Source organism: Podarcis liolepis (genome assembly GCF_965112155.1).
Source record: "Podarcis liolepis genome assembly, chromosome: 11".
NCBI lineage: Eukaryota > Metazoa > Chordata > Lepidosauria > Squamata > Lacertidae > Podarcis > Podarcis liolepis.
Window position 1 is genome coordinate 48979813 of NC_139565.1, and position 19673 is coordinate 48999485.

General features: G+C 44.9%; 1 long non-coding RNA gene across 1 annotated transcript in view; it reads left to right on the forward strand.

Moving 5' to 3' along the window:
• Positions 1–18189, forward strand: part of LOC310689090 — a 33436-nt gene extending 15247 nt beyond the window's left edge. The window contains exon 3 of the long non-coding RNA XR_014517302.1: positions 17339–18189. This is a non-coding gene — a long non-coding RNA (uncharacterized lncRNA). The remainder of the gene's footprint in view (positions 1–17338) is intronic.
• The last annotated feature ends 1484 nt before the right edge of the window (positions 18190–19673 follow it).

Genomic DNA, 19673 nt, shown 5'->3' on the forward strand with positions numbered 1-19673 from the left:
ACTGAACATATTCAGGATGTGTTCACATTATGTTTTACCCAACGGAGCAGAGAGGAAGGAACCTTTTGGCCCCCCTCAATAAAAACACATGGTTAATGGAGGTTCTGCCCCCCCAACAAAAGTCCTGCCTTCACCCATGGGTGGGAGGAGGTGATCAGGAAAATTACAGGAGAAAGGGGTAAGCATTCCTTCCCCAGAGCCATGTTCCTGGCCTGAATTATAACCCCTGCTCTTGCTATTGGCCAACACTTAAAGAAACAGGGGCTCCTGGCACCAATCTATGTTGGATTATCTACTTTGGCCCTAGAATGAAATACAACTAGCCAAAGCATAAAAGAAAACATTGCACTTTTTGTTGGGCTTCAAGGACAGGGCTCTATATCCCTGGCACTATAGCCATACCCCCACTTCCTGCACACAAATATCGCTGGCCACAGGATTGTTCAGTGTTCATTAGGGACAGGGTTTCCTCCATTGAACACCCATAAGCAGTTCATTGCTGAGCCACCAGTTGGGCCTAAGCTGAGGACTCACACCTCCCCATGCAACCTACCAACCCCTCAAGCTCCTTCCCAGCACCTTTTCACCACTGAGCTTTGGCTCAACCAGAGCTCTAGCCCCACAACTGAACTTCTAACAACCACATCTCCCCAACACCTTCCCTTCCTCCTCAGTTGTAATAAACTCATGCATATTCAATTGTCAACAGCTGCCTCTCTTCTCAGCTGTTCCTTATCCAACTCGTCTCCCACCCATTCTCCACCAGGAAGCCCTGCTCCTGCAGCCACACAGGAAGGAATTCCAGGGGACAGTGAGGTGGTTCTTCCCACTTTTCCATGCATAACGTAGTGCACAAGGCGTTTTGTTATATTACATTTACGGTTAAACAGTTTGCTGCCATGACCATTTATCTCTAGGCAAACCTGACCTTTTTGTTAGGCACTGGAATTCATTAATAGCCCCTTCCCCCTAGAAAGCAACAACCCTTAAAAAAAATCCTTATCCAAGCAGTCATGCAGAATCACACATGGTGATTAGCTTGTGGGCTGCAAATGATTTATTAGATCTAATAAGGCGAGCCACATGTAGATGCTTGTAGGGCAAAAGGGAGGCTGGATTGCATAGATCTTACACAAGCAATGAGACTCAGGTCAGCATTGCAACGCTGGTGAATTATGGCATTATCAGATTGGAATTGTGTTGTGTAATGCAAAAAATGCAAAATGGGATTCTCATAGATTTAAAAGGCATTATTAACGCATCTATAGAAGCTATCTTAAAAGCTCCTGCTGTATTGATGGTTCAAAATCCTTTCTTTGCCTCTGTGTGTTTGTGTGTGTAGTAAAAATAGTACTGACAGGTTTTTAGAAAGTTTTCTTTGGGTTTCTGGAAAAGCAGTTTTAAAATCTCTCTCTTTACTTGGTAAAAAAGAAACCCCAGTTCCCCTGAGGAGTTAAAGTGAACAATCGATCAGGAAAATCCTATCCCAACTGCATCAGTCATCATCTATAGGCAAAATATTAGAAGCTGCAAGAGGATTATGGGTTTCTCCTTGCCCTGGTCCATTAGGGCAAATGGGGTGCTTCCTCATCAACCTCAGTCTGCCTTCAAGCAGCCCCCAGCTGCCCACCTGCCTGTCAACCAATCCAGGGAGTGGCATTGCCTGTCATTCTCCTCCTCAGTCTCAGTGTTACCTGTATAGGCATCAAGAGGGAGGAGGATGGTGACAAAAATAGAATTAGTTGGCTCCACCTGTGATTGGCTGTGGCTCTACCTACTATTTGGCCTTTGCCCTACCAGTCTCATGACTGTCCTAATTGTGCTTGGAGCCATTACTTACCCCTAAGAAATCCATTCACAATTCCAGTGTATTAAAAGCCTACATTTCACTTTAAGTTACAGGTAGGTAGCCGTGTTGGTCTGCTGTAGTCAAAACAAAATAAAAAAAATTCCTTCCAGTAGCACCTTAGAGACCAACTAAGTTTGTTATTGGTATGAGCTTTCGTGTGCATGCACACTTCTTCAGATACACAGAATTTTTAATTTTGTTTCACTTTAAGGTTAGCAGAAAGGAAAGCGCCAGGGGTAGAGAGACAGCAGCAAAGTGGAAAGGGATCAGCACCTCTTACGTGTCCCCCTTTGCTTCTAAAAGTCACCCACCCCCTGCTTTATGCATGATTGGGGGGCAGTTCTAGATTTCAATGCCACAATCTAGTTTGGACCTGGAGTTTCTGTTCCAACATTTTATGAGTACCCAGGCACCTTCTTCCAGTGTGGTGTAGTGGTTAAGAGCAATAGACTCGTAATCTGGGGAACCGGGTTCGCGTCTCCGCTCCTCCACATGCAGCTGCTGGGTGACCTTGGGCCAGTCACCCTTTTCTGAAGTCTCTCAGCCCCACTCACCTCACAGAGTGTTTGTTGTGGGGGAGGAAGGGAAAGGAGACTGGTAGCCGCTTTGAGACTCCTTTGGGTAGTGATAAAGCGGGATATCAAATGCAAACTCTTCTTCTCTTCTTCTTCCTTCTTCATATTGGACCTAGCTGTGATGACTTTCACGTTTTGTCGCTAACTTTGGGAGTGTTTGTCTTGGCTTTTAAAGCAGCTAGTTTTTCATTTCCTGGCAGGGCCTTGATTGTCCCAAGCTTACTTCCTTGAATCAAGCAGTATAGTCCACTGGATGGAACTGGATTTGGAGCTGAGAGCTTCACACTCAAGGTGCCCCTCTCTCTCTCTGCGGCTCAACGTGTGATTTCTGACAAGTCTTTCTGAACTTACCATAATTATTTCATCTCTAAAATGGGAACAATATTGGGGTGTGTGTGTGTGTTTATATACAGCTTAATTGCCAAGGTGGCTTCTAAGTGGTTCACAAGTATGAAACTAAATTCTCTCTCTCAACATGTAATTAAAATACACAATAAAACAATGTCAATTAAAAATTAAAAATAAACATCAAGTAAAATGGACAGCAAGACAAGTCCATTAAAACAGCACATAAGTAAAACAGTCAAAACTGCAATTAAAACAGGAGGTTCAAGTCAGGAGATCAGGGAATCCTTGTGCACCTACTACGCACAATCTTTTAAACATTATTGTGAAACCTGGCTTTTATTATTCCTATTTTACATACAGTGGTACCTTGGTTCTCAAACACCTTGGTACTCAAACACCTTGGTTCCCCAATGCCAAAAACCCAGAAGTAAGTGTTCTGGTTTTCAAATGTTTTTCGGAAGCCAAACATCTGATGCGGTTGTCGGCTATTATTTCCAGGGCGCCTGCACCAATCAGAAGCTGCGCCTTGGTTTTCGAACATTTCAGAAGTCAAACGGATTTCCAGAACAGATTAAGTTTGGCGCTTTTGTTTTTGCTATTTATTTTGCTTTTTTTGTTTTTGAGGCTTTTTTTTGGTTAATTTGTTTTTGTTACTCTGTGGAACCCAGTTCAGCTACTGATTGATTGATTTATTGTGTGACTGCGGAAATGGATAAAGTCCCTCATCCAAAGAATGACTATCATCAGTGCAGGTAAGAAAAAAATAATAATTTTAATTTTTATCATCTGCAATACTGTCTTATTTATTTTATAGTACAGTACATTAAATATTGCTTTCATTTTAGGGTCTCAGCCTACGTACCAGATGGAGCTGGTAAACAGCTGCCCTGGACACAGATTTGACCTGTGCCTCCATGGACAGCTGTGAGTCCAAAATGACTCCCAGGCTGCGCACCTGGTCCTTCAGGGGCACAGTTACCCCATTCAGGACCAGGGAATCCTCCACACCTGCCCGCCTCCTGTCCCCCAAAAACAGTACTTCTGTCTTGTCAGGATTCAACCTCAATCTGTTAGCCGCCATCCATCCTCCAACCGCCTCCAGACACTCACACAGGACCTTCACCGCCTTCACTGGTTCTGATTTAAAAGAGAGGTAGAGCTGTGAGTTTTCGAACGCTTTGGTTTTGGAACGGATTAAGTTTGAGAACCAAAGTACCACTGTATAGGTACTTTAAGGCCAAAGGCACTTTGCTATAATAGGATAGATAACTAATGTAACTTTTTTGGCACATCACTTACTTTGCTTCAGATAGATTTCTAGTCTACTTGGGGCCTCAAAAACCCAGGTGTTTTCCTCTGTTAGTGCACTAGTCCAAACTAGCCACAATAATGTGAAATCCTCATAAGGGAGGTGGGGAGGCTCGGCTGCTGCTGTTGTGAAAATAGCCTTGTTGCAAGGGAAAGCTGTATGTGCTTTAAAAAAAATATTCCAGGATGCTCTAACATTAAAGAGAAGAAACCTCTTACGAAAGGCAGCACACATGACTTCCCAGGTATCTTGTAGCATAACTCAAGGGCAGCTAATGTAAGATAGTATGTGTCAGCCCAGAGTTGCACTGCCAGATCCTCTGCAATGTTTTTTTAGCATGGATATGAGAGCTGTATCTTGGGGTCCCCTGAATTGTTGGAAAGGATTCTGGTGCATCCTTTAGAACGCACAGTGTTGCACACCAGCAAGTTGAGAGGAGTTCCTCTATACAATCACAAGAAGTGTCCTGTGGGTGCCTAGATTGCATCCTGCCGCCATTTCCCTTGGCCACCTTGAACCACAGGGTGAACTGCTGCCCTTACAAAAACAAATCACACCTCCAGCAATTGCTTGGAATGCTTGTGCGGTCAAGTTGGCCTTGCGCACATCCTGTTAACTGACCCACAAAGCTCCCTGGAATGTTTCCAAGTTTCTTAAGGGAACAGACATATTGTGGGTAACGTTATCAGATTGAATTTGTCCCAAATGAAACAGAAATGAAAAGCAAGGGACGTTGCCGGCATCTCCACTGAGTTGTGAGAGCAGGGGAGGGGAGGGAGAGATTTCAGCAACCAGCAGTGTCAGCCTAATTGTGTTTAGGCGATTCTCTGGCCACACTGAAAGTCCTGACCTGCTGGTGAAACAGGAAGCCTGCATTCCATAAGGTCCAGAGAAACAACCAAAAGGTTTGTGCACCAGGCCAAACGTCTAATCTGATGTATTCTGAGTCCCAGAGCACAGTGTTTAAAGGCAATTACGAGATATGTCCAAAAATGAGCCCAAATAATTATTAGATGTGCAAGAGCTGCAAGAACATGGACCTACCCCGCAACTGTTCTGGTTTAAGCGGGACATCCCAGATCACAGAAGCCAATTCTGGCTTCTGGAAGGTCCCGTTTAAGACTGGCACCCTGGTGTGAGTCAGTGTGCCTTCTGGGATTGCTTGGCGGCCGTCAAAGGGTTGCGCCAAAGTGGCTTCGCTCTGTTGTGACCTTTTCATGATCACCTTCCGGGAAGGGGCTTTGGCAATCATCAAAGGGTTGTGCCAAAGTGCCTTGGGGAGGCTGTGCTGACCACCACGGGAGGCCGTGGTGGAGGCGGGAGAAGATGCAAGGGGAAAGCAAGCAAGCAAGCGGGCAAGCGATGGGGATGGTGCTGGGTGTGTGTGTCCCGATTTCGCCTTCTGAAATGTGGCGGGCTATGGATTGAAAGTGGCATTTAAGCACCTTTTTACTTGGCCCAATGCTAATGCCAGTGCTGCACAGCTTGTCATCTACAGAGGTGAACATGAATCCCTCTACTGATCCAGGTATTTATTGCAAGCATTGTCACTTTACTCCTAACAAGCACAACGAAAGCAGAGCAACCTCCCTCACCACAGCATATTTGTGGTATAAAAGGTGACCAGATTTCAGCAGCAATTTACAGAATAGGTGCTGGTAGGAAATGTCTGCCCCTGAACTTTAACAGGGGCAAGCAGCATTGAAAGCAGCAATCTCCCTATACAATTTGTGAGCATGTATCACTATAAATGCACAATAAGGATGGAGAAACAGCACTGAAGTAGACATCTGCAATACAGAGGGAAGACCCATCCAGTCTAAAAGGCAAAAAAGGTTCTCTTGCTTCAAGATCTGGGACTTTTGCAGGCATGCCGCTTTAAGGTCGCCAGCTGGCTCCACCACAAGAGAGGAAATGGGAAGAGTGTCTGCAAGAAACTTGCAGAGAAGCAGACTGCGTAGTTTTACACTGGTATGCAGTGGTCAGAACGTCTGTCAAATCCATTTGATTTGGAAAACACAAACAGCAAAGACATTCCAAGGGAACTGTTGGAAGCAATGGGTTCATCAGTGTATCATTAAATGTGAGTTCACACACAGCCAGGGCACCATTCTTTGCAGTCAGTTCATGGCAGACACTATCGCTGTCACCCAAGTACAATCAAACTGGGATTCCATTGGAGATTTTCAGCCCCTTTGAAAATGGGTTACTATCCTGAAAAAGCTGACAGACTTATCCAATGCATTCTTTTTCACTGGAAAGTGGTTGAGCTTTGATGCCATGCTGAGAGGGATTCTGTATCCTCATGATGTTTTCCTCCCTGCAATATTTTAAAGTTTTCATGCTGCAAATAAGTCCCGCGGAATCACATGATAATCTTTCTGCCAAGACTACAAGCTGCATGATGCAGTGTGACTGCGACGGGTACAATGCACACGCAGCCATGACTTGAAGTAAAGGTAAAGGTACCCCTGACCATTAGGTCCAGTTGTGACCGACTCTGGGGTTGCGGCGCTCATCTTGCTTTATTGGCCGAGGGAGCGGGCGTACAGCTTCCGGGTCATGTGGCCAGCATGACTAAGCCGCTTCTGGCAAACCAGAGCAGCGCACGGAAATGCCGTTTACCTTCCCGCCAGAGTGGTACCTATTTATCTACTTGCACTTTGACGTGCTTTCAAACTGCTAGGTTGGCAGGAGCTGGGACCGAACAATGGGAGCTCACCCCCTCGCGGGGATTCGAAGTGCCGACCTTCTGATCGGCAAGTCCTAGGCTCTGTGGTTTAACCCACAGCGCCACCCGCGTCCCTCATGACTTGAAGTTATAAGTCATTAATATTGACAGATTGGCAGCACAAGTGGCAATGGCTGCCATTTCCCCATGAAAATCTGCATAGAAAAAAATTATTTGAATTAGATTCCTCTGCACACAGATGTCACACATCCCTGGTGGGCAAGAGGGAGGGCAAGAATCTCTCCCTCAAGCCCCTTCTCTCTCCCCTGCTCCCTGTATCTCTTATCTTATCTTCATCAATCTCCCTCTCTCCGTCAATATATAGACAGTGGAACTTCCCAAGGGAAGGACAGCACTAGAATTTGCTGATGCAGGATATACTGGGGCTGACAGACGTGGAGGAATCCCTGAAGCATCAATCAGCATTGCCCAGAAACCACAGTCCAAAGCTGGAGGATGCTTGTATAAGGAACATCACTCTGGAGCAGAGTAGCAATTAACTCTCAAGCCAATAGTACAGCAGCCACACATTATCTCTCCCTAGAGATTAGAGATGGCTTCTCACTTCACAGTATACATTCACATGGTCTAGGCCAAAGCCAGCCATCATTCCAGGCTAGAGAACGAGCATGTGTTTCTAAAGAAAACAAACAAGAAAGGGTGGTAACCTCCGCAATTATTGCACAGTTCCCTCTGGTCAGAGGCTCGGCTAAACATTTACATTTTAGCCATAGGAAGAACCGCACTTGATTTCCTTGTGGATAAAATACACACCCTAATTACACACTTCCTTGGGAGAAGGAGCCATTCAAATCATCTGAACGTGCTTCCTGGCTAGGAAGCCTTATATGGGAAGCTGCCTGATCCTGGCTCAGACCATTAATCTATTTAGCTCAGTAGTGTCTACACAAATTGGCAGCGGCTCTCCAGGGTTTTGGGCAGGCATCTCCCAGCCCTCCCTGGAGATGCCAGGGACTGAACCTGGAACATGATGCATGCAAAGCAGATCATCAGCAGGTACCCCTGCTGGTATGCTCTGGCTGGGTGCAGGAGTTATATGCAAATCATATGGGGGGGGCTAGTTCTTTTGTTGACTCTAGTGGGAGTTTTCCAACTGATGCCACATTTTTTGCAGGAGTGAGAAACATACCTTTATCAGAAGTGGGACTTGCCCTCAATAAAGCATTGGGTTCTGACTAAGGTCTGCTTCCCCGCCTGCCACCCTTCCCTTATGCTGGTTGGGTTTTGCTAGCATACACGTTATGTCTGCAGCGCCCTCCTGCCAGCCGAAGAGTATTGCTGAATCAGTTTTTCCTGCAAGTCTAGCATTGTCCACCATCAATCCATGGGGAGTTGGAGCAATCCTATCCTCAAGTCTGTATCTGTCAGGGGCTGGCTGGCCGATGAGGAGTGGTGGGAGGTTTCAGCTGGAGAACCCCCTAGGGAAACCTCAGAAGAGCAAGGTTCAGAGCCAGGGGAGTGGTGGTGGGACACAGGTCAGAGGATGTAGGGGGGGTGGGACAGAATGGTAGCATGCTGAACAAGCAACAGGCTTGAGTGAGAGAGAGGAAGAAGGGGCAGAAAGCACTGCAGACCTAGGACAGCTGGGGAGGGGGGGCTCAATCTGCAACAGGAGCCTGCCAGTCCTACTGTATTCAGCCCCCATGCTTCCTTATCTCGAAGGGCATGGAAAGATTTGCATGCAGCAGAGCAGAGAGCACAGAGAGCCCCTCCCCAATGGCTGGGGAGGAACCTTAGGGGGAAGTGGGAGGGACAGTTCTGGCAACTGCTTTCCTGGGGCCAGTCTTGCCATAGGTTTATCTGCTTGTATTCTGTTTCCTTGAATAAAGAATTAGCTTTATTGCTTGTATCTGAGTCTCCATGCTGACCTACAGCTGACAATATCCCATGTAATGACAGGATAGAAACTTCTGTTCATACATCCCTTTCCTTTCTTCCAGGGCTTGTTCTGAATGAACTAGATTTTAGGTCTCATTCAGGTGTGACATCGGATGTGAGGACTGCAGAAAAGTGACGGCCTTATTGGTCAGTCATTGAACCCAAACTCTGCTTTAGCCCTTGTGAAACTGGATGCTGATCTACACACTCCCCTTATACATAAGGGCCTAACTGCCATACTGTTTACTGCTGCCTGTTTAGAGATTGCCTCTCATTGGAAAGACTCCAAAGATCCATCTCGGATGGGATGGGATGTGAAAATTTGGGAGCTGGCTCTTCCTGAGCATTTGATGCAACACAGAAAGGGTGTCAGAGGCCAAACTAAACACGATCATTTTGACAAGGTATGGTTCCCATATATCAGCTATGTAAACAGAAGTGATGTTAATGTCAGACCTCCAGCCACTCATGCTTACTTATGGTGAGGTTTTGTCACGGATAGTTGAAGTCTTGGCAAAGTATTCAATGACTTAGTTATTTGACAGTCTCCCAGCTCCACTTTCCCCCCCTTGTATGCGACCAATGTATACATGTAACACCCTACAGGTTTTCTTAGTGTTTATTAATGTCATTTTACTATAAAACCAATAAAACTTTGTAAAAAGGTAAATAAAGCAGCCTCAAATTTCTGATACCATTTTTGTGATACAACGTGGGAAGCCAGGACTCAAGTATCAAGTCCATGGTGAGATCTGTGAGCAACAGGTGACCTCAGTGCAATGTACTGTTGCCCCCTCCAATCAGAACTTACTAAACACATTTTTGAAAGTCTTCGTTGTGTGGACGCCGCCAGATTGTCAGTATTTTGCATGTGGGATTCAAGTGCATACCAGAGGTTTAGGCTTGCACAATTAAAGTGGACCAAAGAACTCTGTCATCCCAGCACAACAAATCCACTCCACCCACCCCCCAAAAAATATGACTTTTAGTGGTTCAGAAAGTGCTGGGGAAAAGCACTACAAATCGTGGGATGAGCAAATGGTTAAAGAGAAGCCTGGTAAACCCTCTGCAAGCAAATCTCCGGAAGATTTAGAGGAATGCTTGTTGTGCTATAACCATCCCATAAACAAAGAGCACATGCTCAGTAAAGACTGGGCAGAGTATTAACAACCTTGTAAGCTTTGTGCAAGAAAATCAGGATGAATGATGCATGGGTCAACAGGCCATCCAAAGGCGCCCAGGGATACTTTCTTTTCAGGGAATCTAACAGCTCGTGCAAAGAGGGAGAGTTGGTCCAAACATGTGACCTTCTGGTAATTTTATACCACATATCAGGACTTTTGACAATCAATCCAGTCAATCCTACTTCTAATTTTTGGAACTAATGTAGCCAACGTTTCGAATTACTGCAAGAATATATTCACTTTGATCTGCAAGGTTGCATAGCAGAGAAGGAAGCACTAAAGAGAAACATTATGCAAACAAAAGCCAACGTCTCGGTCCTATGTGAGGAACAAGAGACTTGCAATGTCTGAAATCAATAAAGTCCTAAATCGAGCTAATCAAGTAATTGTTTCAGAGAAGGAAACTGGTGGATTGGTTTGGATAGTTTAAAGCAGTTCATTTCCCTTGTGGTAAATCACAACATAGTGAAAAGGATCATGTAGCAAATTACTGCACTGGAAACAGAGGTTACAGTAATTAATGCATACCATTGTAACTCTTGATTAAAGAGGTCCTTTTACAACAAGCCGTGTCTGCACAACTTGTCTGGCTCATACCAAGGACAGCAGTATAATAAAAAAACAAAACAAAACAGTATTTCTGTTAATGCTAACATGCAGAAATGTGTTTCCAAAAAGGTTTCCTTTGCCAAGCAGGGAAGGGGGGTGGGTGGGATGTATTTCACTGAACAGAAATTATTCTCTCCCAGGCCCAGCCAACAAGATTTTGGATCACTTCCAGATGGAATCTGGACTTTGAAGCAACAATATCCCTGTTGAGAGCACATTGTATATCATAAGGTATTTAGCCAAAAGGGCATGGAAATGTAATTCATAGCCTCAAGTGCACTCAAGTTCAAAGAAGGTGGTTTTGTGGGTTCTTCTCCCCCCCACCCCATTTCTTTTCCATTAATGTAACCAACACGTTTTCAAGAATGAGATATAACAACAGCATGAATACAGGCACTGATTGAGGTCCTAGATTTTAGGAGATATAGTGTAGGAGCCTCTAAGAAACAGCAACATCTGAGACCCTGTTCATACTCTAGACAAAATGGACACCATCAACATGTGGAGGAGCAGCAAGATCACACCTGTTCATTCTGATCCTAACCCTGCCTTGCCTCCGTGCATTGGAAACAACGTACAAACGACACATGTGCATGTAGTGCTCAAAATATTTTAGTTCATGTATTGTTTCATAAATTGCGGATTTGATAGGTTCAGCTATAAATACAAATCAAATTGAATGTCTCCTCCATCCCTAGGCTAAATGGGCAAATATAATATAATGCAACTTCCTACATGTTTCCAGTGATGCCAACCAAAAGTACAGGTTTTAATGTTTAAAGCCCTCCAGAAGGATCACCTCCTTCCATGTATATTTTCCCAGACCTCATGGTCATAATTGGAGGCCCCTGTTTGAACGTCCATGACTAGATTCAGAGGGTGGCTGCTTGCAAGAGAATCTAGTCTGTGGTCTGTCCTGCAGAACACCCGCCCAAGAGAAGATCTCCTTTTCAGTGTTGGTGAAGACTTCTAAAGGGTATTTAATAACTTTTTAGAGGCTTTTAAGGCGTTGACAGTTCTGAATTTTTGCAAGTTTTAACTCTGCTTGTTGTGCTGTGAGTAGTACTGGTTAATTTTAAGCTCTTCTGCCATTTGGTTTTATGCCGCATTTGTATTTTTGTCATTTTGGGTTCCTTATGTCAATTTCTGAAGAGAGAACTTTGATTATGGGGTGGTTTAGAAATACGTAAAGGGCCTTTAATCCCAGCCAATGTACTCAACAATTGTTTTCATGAGAAAGGAGGTACAGAGAGGAACTGAGAGGAGCCAGTCCAGTGATGGCCATTAGCCAACAGCAGCAGGATTTGACACATGTATTTCCGGCTGCAAAAGGAACCGCAAGAGCAAACTGGTGCTCCGCACGAATATTCCCAGGCTGAAAACTTCCCTTCAGGATCTGGAGCTGCCTGTGTAAAAGGGAAAAGGGAAGCCTCTGGTTTCCCATCTGTGCCCTGGACAGATGATCAAAGCCTGGCACTGGTGTTGACAATCTGGTGATGAGGCTTTGGATGAAGCTTTCCACTGTGGGCGAACAAACAGAAATGCCAGCCCCCTCCTGTGGTATTTTGCTGTGCCAGTGCAGAACTCCCATAAGGGAGGGGAAAGCCTTAGGAGGAGAAGGGTGTGTGTGTTGGGGCTTGGTGCAACTCCTGCAGGCAAGCCCTTTGTGCGCCGCAGTGCTGCCACCGCTTTGTGTGGTGTTTGTGACCACTCAAGTAGTGCTCCAGAAGTTGCTGGACTCCAGTTCCCATCACCCCTGACCGCTGGCCATGCTGTCTGGGGCTGAAGGGACCTGGAGTCCAACAATACCTGCAGTGCTGCTGGTTTCCCCATTTTTGGACTAAAGATTCAGGTAGGAGTTGTGTAAAGCAAAGGCCTTTTTATGCAGCAAGCAAAAAAGAGAGAGGAAGAACTCTAGATGCTAAACATGTAGTTTATTATAAACCCAGTATTTTTTCGCAGCGGTATGCAGTATTCCTTCAGCATGAGAACTGTTGCTAAAGCATGCCCCTGAAGAAAGAATTTTCCAAAATTCATTGGGCTTATAATAAACTGCACCTGGAGTTCTTTCTCTTCCATGGTGCCATACCAGTTTTGTGGCTATTTTTCTACCCTTAGTAAACAAGCCTTCTCCAAACTCCTCACTTTCTGTCTCCCTCCTGTCTTGGTGCTGTCTGCATGGCCAAGGACTCAGCTAGACTGGTAAAGAAAAAGTGATTTATATGCGTTGTATATGCCATATAGTAAGGGACGCGGGTGGTGCTGTGGGTTAAACCACAGAGCCTAGGACTCGCCGATCAGAAGGTCAGCGGTTTGAATCCCCACGATGGGGTGAGCTCCCGTTGCTCGGTCCCTGCTCCTGCCAACCTAGCAGTTCGAAAACATGTCAAAGTGCAAGTAGATAAATAGGTACCTCTCCGGCGGGAAGGTAAACGACGTTTCTGTGCACTGCTCTGGTTCGCCAGAAGCGGCTTAGTCATGCTGGCCACATGACCCAGAAGCTGTACGCTGGCTGCCTCGGCCAATAAAGCGAGATGAGTGCCGCAACCCCAGAGGCAGTCGCGACTGGACCTAATGGTCAGGGGTCCCTTTACCTTTATATGCCATATAACATTGTGCCGCCAGATGGCGATGTGGAGTCCTGTTTTTCTCTACCTGTTTTCCCTGATTAAAATTACAATGCTTTAAACTGAAACACTCCTTTGGTGTGTCTAGATCCAGCCCAAGTCACTGAGGTTTTTCCCCTGCCTGCTATTTCCACAACTGTCCTGTCTAGTTCCACATACACAGAGGGAAAGCAAGTCACCAGGGAAAGAACTGCCCACCTGTGCTGTTGTACCTATTATATTAATTTGTGGGTAGCTTTCCACACGAGTCTCGAGCCAATTCAAAACAACTAAAAATAGCTTTAAAAACAATACCAAACCCACCCACTCCAGCAAGTAAGATATACAGAATAAATACTTAAGCTGGAAAAGCTGGTAGGATTAAAAAAAAATGTCTCAAATTGTTTCCAGAAAGGACAAATCTCAACAGGGATGCTGTTCTCCAGAATGGGGGTGGCAGCAGAACTGTTGACAGAAACCCTATACTAAGAAGTCTTGGATGTTACTGGACTATACCCACCAGCCCTAGGCCAGTGGTCGAGGTATCACCTGAGTTGTGCTCTAGCCACATATGGAGGACCACAGTTTCCCCATCCTTTAGAACCTCTTCGTGGCTTCCTGACATTGAGGGACCATCCTTCACAGGGACAATATGTAGGTGGCACACACTTTCCACCTGAGAACGCAGGTGAGTTGAGCAGGGTAGGGTGGTGTTCACAAAGCTGATACAGTTCTGGAGGGCTCTCATGAATAAGCCAAGCCTCATAATACAGGCCTTGACAAGCAGCAAGTGAGCTTGTCAGCTCCTTTGACTCACTCCGCAAATGGTCACCGCTTTGTTCTGTCACCCCTCTGCACTGATGCAGGATGTACGCTGGGGGACAGGCCAAAAGTCTTCCTCTGAGCTACTTCTAGGATGCAATTTTGCCATTTCAGATCTCGCCTTAATCTTGTTTGCACTCCTCTTAGATACCATTCCACTGGATTATCTCCATGGTGATTCTTTAACCATCTGGTGCTCCTTTTGTCATTTGCCGTGGATTATTTTAGGGTTTGAAGAAGCATTTCTAAATGAGAAGTGTGAGGGTGTGTGTGCTTAAAATAGACCCCACTCTCAGATTGTCTCTTACATTTCTCTACTCCTCTTTCCTCTTACTCTAGGAGAAACAATGTCAAAACAAATTAAAAATGCCACAAATAAAAAGATAACCGGCATTTTCAGCAAACCATTTGCCGTCCTTTCCAGTTCCTTTGTTCCCCTAGCACACCCTCCATAGGCTCTTCATAATTAAGCAAGTCTCATGTTGCCATCTTTTAAACTCGCCCTGCTCCTGTGCCTTTCAGAGCAGCCTGACACACAGGGATTGAAGTGATGCCAGGGCTTTTTTCCAGCTGGAACTGAATTCTGGCACCTCTCGGTTGGGCACCATTGCCATGATAAGAGAACAAGAGAGGTATTTGTGGTGAGTTCCGGCACCTCGGTTTCTAGAAAACTAGCACTGAGCAACCCTATTCTTGGCATGAAGACATGATGCATTTCTGCTGTTAAATCTGTCAGGCTGCTGTTAAAAGGCACAGGAGCATGCCCAGTAAAAAAAGGTGGTAAGACTGCTTATCAAAGACTGCAAATAATGTGTACTCCATCCCATATATAGGGACACAGGTGGCACTGTGGGTTAAACCACAGAGCCTAGGGCTTGCCGATCAGAAGGTCGGCTGTTCGAATCCCCGCGACGGGGTGAGCTCCCGTTGCTCCTGCCAACCTAGCAGTTCAAAAGCACATAAAAGTGCAAGTAGATAAATAGGTACCACTCCGGCGGGAAGGTAAACGGCGTGTCTGTGTGCTGCTCTGGTTCGCCAGAAGCAGCTTAGTCATGCTGGCCACATGACCCGGAAGCTCTACGCCTGCTCCCTCGGCCAATAAAGCGAGATGAGCGCCGCAACCCCAGAGTCGGTCACAACTGGACCTAATGGTCAGGGGTCCCTTTACCTTTACCTATCCCACATATTCCTTTTGTCCATGGCATAAGTTTCGCTCATCCTTCTCTCTAGGGTGAACTGGCACTGTTGTCCATATGAAAGCCAAGAATTTTGTGGCTCAGCTACATCCTGCCTGCCTCTATAACGTTTTATTTTCCCACATGCAAGCACCTCCTGGTATAGAAAAAATATATGAAATGCCTCCCTCTGGCTTCTTATTTGGATTCTGGCAGCAACTGAGGCTGGGCAGGGCACCATAAATCAAAACCTCAGTCTCCCCTGCCCCACCCCTTTCCCCCATGCCAGTACTCTCCTGGAAAAGACAGCAGGGCTGGATCTAGGCACATCAAAGAAGCATTTCAGTCTAAAGTGTTTCAAATTTAAACAAGGAAAACAGGTAGAGAAAATCGGGAGTCCACGTCGCCATCTATTGGCACAATGTCATATCGCACATACAACACATACAAATTGCTTTTTCTTTACCAGTCTAGCTGAGTCCCAGTTTACATCCAAGTATTAATGGCTACTTTAGGAAGTAATTTACATTGACTGCAATGGAGATTACTCTAAACAAGCAGGCCTAGGTTCTCAATGTTAATTACTAGAGCAGACAACAGATCAAGCACATCTTTCTCCTGTGGTTAGGGATGGGGAAGAAATTTGATTAAGTTCATACTTAAAGGTGAATGTTCTAAATTCACAGTTTCTGAAATAATGCAGAAACTGCATTTGAAATTTGCACTTCTCTGAATTTTGCAATGTAGTTTTCTAGCAGAGTAATGTGTACAAAAACACACAGACTGAGGCAAAAGGTGCATATATCAGTGAATATAACACAAACATGCATTATATTAGGGAAATGTGTTTTGGCAAAGGGTGTATATTAGGCAACACTGCATACAAAATGAGCTTTTTAAGAGAAACATTAATTTCGAAACCTAATTTTTGGGGTTTGGGGGTGGGACCACAAATTGCTGCAGAAACGTAGAGAACCGAATAAAGAGAAACAGAAAGAACTGAAATTGACAGATCCATCCTTCCCCACCTCTGGCAGTCTCATTTATATTTGGTAAGGGCAGTATCCAAGCAAATTAAAACATTTTTAAGGGTGCAGTCCCATGCACACCTATGAGACAGTTCTCTCAAATTCAGGGGGATCTACGCCTGAGCACAGATGCATGGGATCAGGCTACAGGTTCAGCTGATTTCAGGGGAAGAAAGGTAAGCACATATTTTATTTTCCCATTGAAATCCATTGGGTCAACACCCTTAACAAACTATGGGATTGTTTAGGGGAAGCCATGAGTGTTAAAGTGGTATAGCTTTTTTTAAATGTGTGGTGTGGATGTGACCTCTATACTGAGTAGAGCCAGAACGAAATGCATTCGGGTAATGATGTTTTTCTTTTGAAGAACTAGTGCACCTTTTGCTAAAATGTAAAAGCACACAGAAAACTACAGCCACAGAGTTGCTATCACCACCTTGTCTGCCCCCCCCTTTGCCACATCTGCCGGTATAAAAACTTATGAAAATCCAGGAGATGGGATTTTGCATCTCCAAGAGTGTGACTATACATGCTGCCCTGATGCAAAACCAAGAACTCAGCTTGTTAGGTCTATGTGTCAGAGGTAAAGGACAGAAGATGTAAACCCACCATCCCATTCCAAGGACTGGCATTGCATCTGGGGACAGGGCTTTAAAATGTGGAGTAAATTTTTGAAAACTACACTATAGGGATTATAGCAATCAGGAACAATAGAGAATGCAAGCTCCAGTGGTGATTACAGCTACATCACATTGCAATTTATACTGTGCATTTACTGAGCAATTATCCATGATTCTAATCCAAGAGACAATTACATGTCCCAGCATGGAGCTTGGTTAGAAATGTATCTAATACAGTGGTACCTCGGGTTACAAACACTTCGGGCTACAGATTCCACAACCCAGAAATAGTACCTCGGGTTAAGAACTTTACCTCAGGATGCAGGTAAAAAAAAAAATTGCACGGTGGCGGCGGGAGGCCCCATTAGCTAAAGTGGTACCTCAGGTTAAGATCGGTTTCAGGTTAAGAACGGACCTCTGGAACGAATTAAGTTCGTTACCAGAGGTACCACTGTATAAGTGGTCGCCAGTTATTTGCTTTCAGGCAGATTTACTGCTGATATTTAGACATGACTGCCCTCTAGTGGAACTTGCTTTCTTTCTCAAGCCATAAAAATCTGCTCTCTGTCTCCTTGACTTGCAGGGAGCTGTGCATCAGGTATACCACTGTGGTAACTGTGAGAAGAGGCTACTGAATTAGTTGGACCTTTGGCCTTATCCAGCTGGACTCTTCTGGTGATAAGGACTGAGAGCCCTAAAGATTAAAGAAGTCCTTGGAGCAGGACGCTAGAAGGATTTTGGTCTGCCTGAAAAAGGTACAATGAGGAGCGAGTGATTTATCTCTTTTCCTCCATACATAAAGAATCATAGAACTGTAGAGCTGGAAGGGACCCTGAGAATAATCTAGTCCAAACCTCTGCAATGCAGGGATATGCAGCTGTCCCATATGAGGATTGGACCTGTGACCTTGGCCTGTCTTCTTAATATCCTCTCCCATAAAACCTAGCAACAATTCTTCAGGCTTTTTTGGAAAAGTATATTTAAACATCTTTTTAAGAAGACAGACCAAAGACTATATTTGTATGTGACGACAGCAGCTAGAGTTTTGATAGCCCAAAAGTGGAAAACACAGGAGATACCGACTGTAAAGGAGTGGCAGACAAAGTTGGTCAAGTACGCAGAAATGGCAAAACTGACACACACAATTCGCAGTCAGGAGGATACGAAGTACCCAAAAGAATGGAGTAAATTTATGGTTTATATAAGTGAGAACTGTAGAAATTTGAAGACGTTAGCAGGACTGAAGTAAATCTTATGTCATGGTGTAATCTTTAACTAATGAAACTGTGAATTAAAGATTGGAATAAGAAAACTTGCAGAAGGCAAGGAGGGAAGTCAACGGCTCCACGGAGCATAAAGTAGGGTACATGTAATAAGACTTGATGTTTTTGTTTGTTGGTGTTGTTGTATTTAAAATGAAAACTCAATAAAAAGCATATATATAAAAAAAGAACCTGTGACCTTGGCGTTCTCAGCACCATGCTCCAACCAACTGAGCTATTTAGTATTAGACAGTTAACTGGATTAACTGTTTGGTGACAGCCTCCCACCTCTTCCCATGTAGTGCTTGTGTCTGTCGAAAAGTTATTGTATAAACTGGTTGGATTCCATTTTTAGATTTGCTGAAAGGAAATGTTTTGGAGAGGCGCCGAGACTTTCTTAGAAACTTCTGACTGATGCTCCTGGTATACAAGGGAGTTGTACAATATCTGCGCCAAGAGCAATATGCAGGATCTGTGTCATAGGTACAGAGTATTATTTCTATCGACAGGAGTATTGCAAAATGTGAGGAGTGCATGTAAACAGGAGGAGATCGTTTTAATTAAACAAGCAATATGTATTTTACTAATTTGGAATTCTTCAAAGGCATCGGTAGGTTATTTGTATGGACACACAAGCTATTTTATTAATATGAGACAAGGAAAGCAGACGCTAAAGATGAAAAAGACTTTAGATCCACAACAGCAAGAAACATTGAAATCAAAGAGGTCAACACACATGGAGTGCAATGAAGCTGTCCAAAGAAGGACGGAAACACACATCTCTTTTCAGCACAGAATCCCCCAGAGAACAACCGCCAAGTCAAGCTTGCGCTGCCAGCTCTGCACCACCGTGCCCCCTCCTGGCACAACTGCGAGTCAGTATGCACTGAACATCAGATGAGCCTGAAACCTGCTCTGACTCTCTCTTCCTTTGTCTGTCTCTCTGCTGTTGACTAGAAAAGCCTCAGGGGAAAGTGCACACACAGATCCCCTGCTTCCACAAATAATGCACTCACATTTCCCATTTGTTTAGTCATTTAGTCGTGTCTGACGCTTTGTGACCCCCTGGACCAGAGCACACCAGGCCCTCCTGTCTTCCACTGCCTCCCGCAGTTTGGTCAAACTCATGTTTGTAGCTTTGAGAACACTGTCCAACCATCTCGTCCTCTGTCGTCCCCTTCTCCTTGTGCCCTCCATCTTTCCCAACATCAGGGTCTTTTCCAGGGAGTCTTCTCTTCTCATGAGGTGGCCAAAGTCTTGGAGCCTCAGCTTCAGGATCTGTCCTTCCAGTGAGCACTCAGGGCTGATTTCCTTCAGAATGGAGAGGTTTGATCTTCTTGCAGTCCATGGGATTCTCAAGAGTCTCCTCCAGCACCATAATTCAAAAGCATCAATTTTTCGGCAATCGGCCTTCTTTATGGTCCAGCTCTCCCTTCCATGCATCACTACTGGGAAAACCATAGCTTTAACTATACGGACCTTTGTTGGCAAGGTGATGTCTCTCCCTCTTCATGGATCACTGCCTTGCCATGGCGAAGGGGCTTGAATAACTCAGAGAAGCTATGAACTATGCCGTGCAGGGCCACCCAAGATGGACAGGTCATAGTGGAGAGCTTTGACCAAATGTGATCCACCTGGAGCAGGAACCGGCAAGCC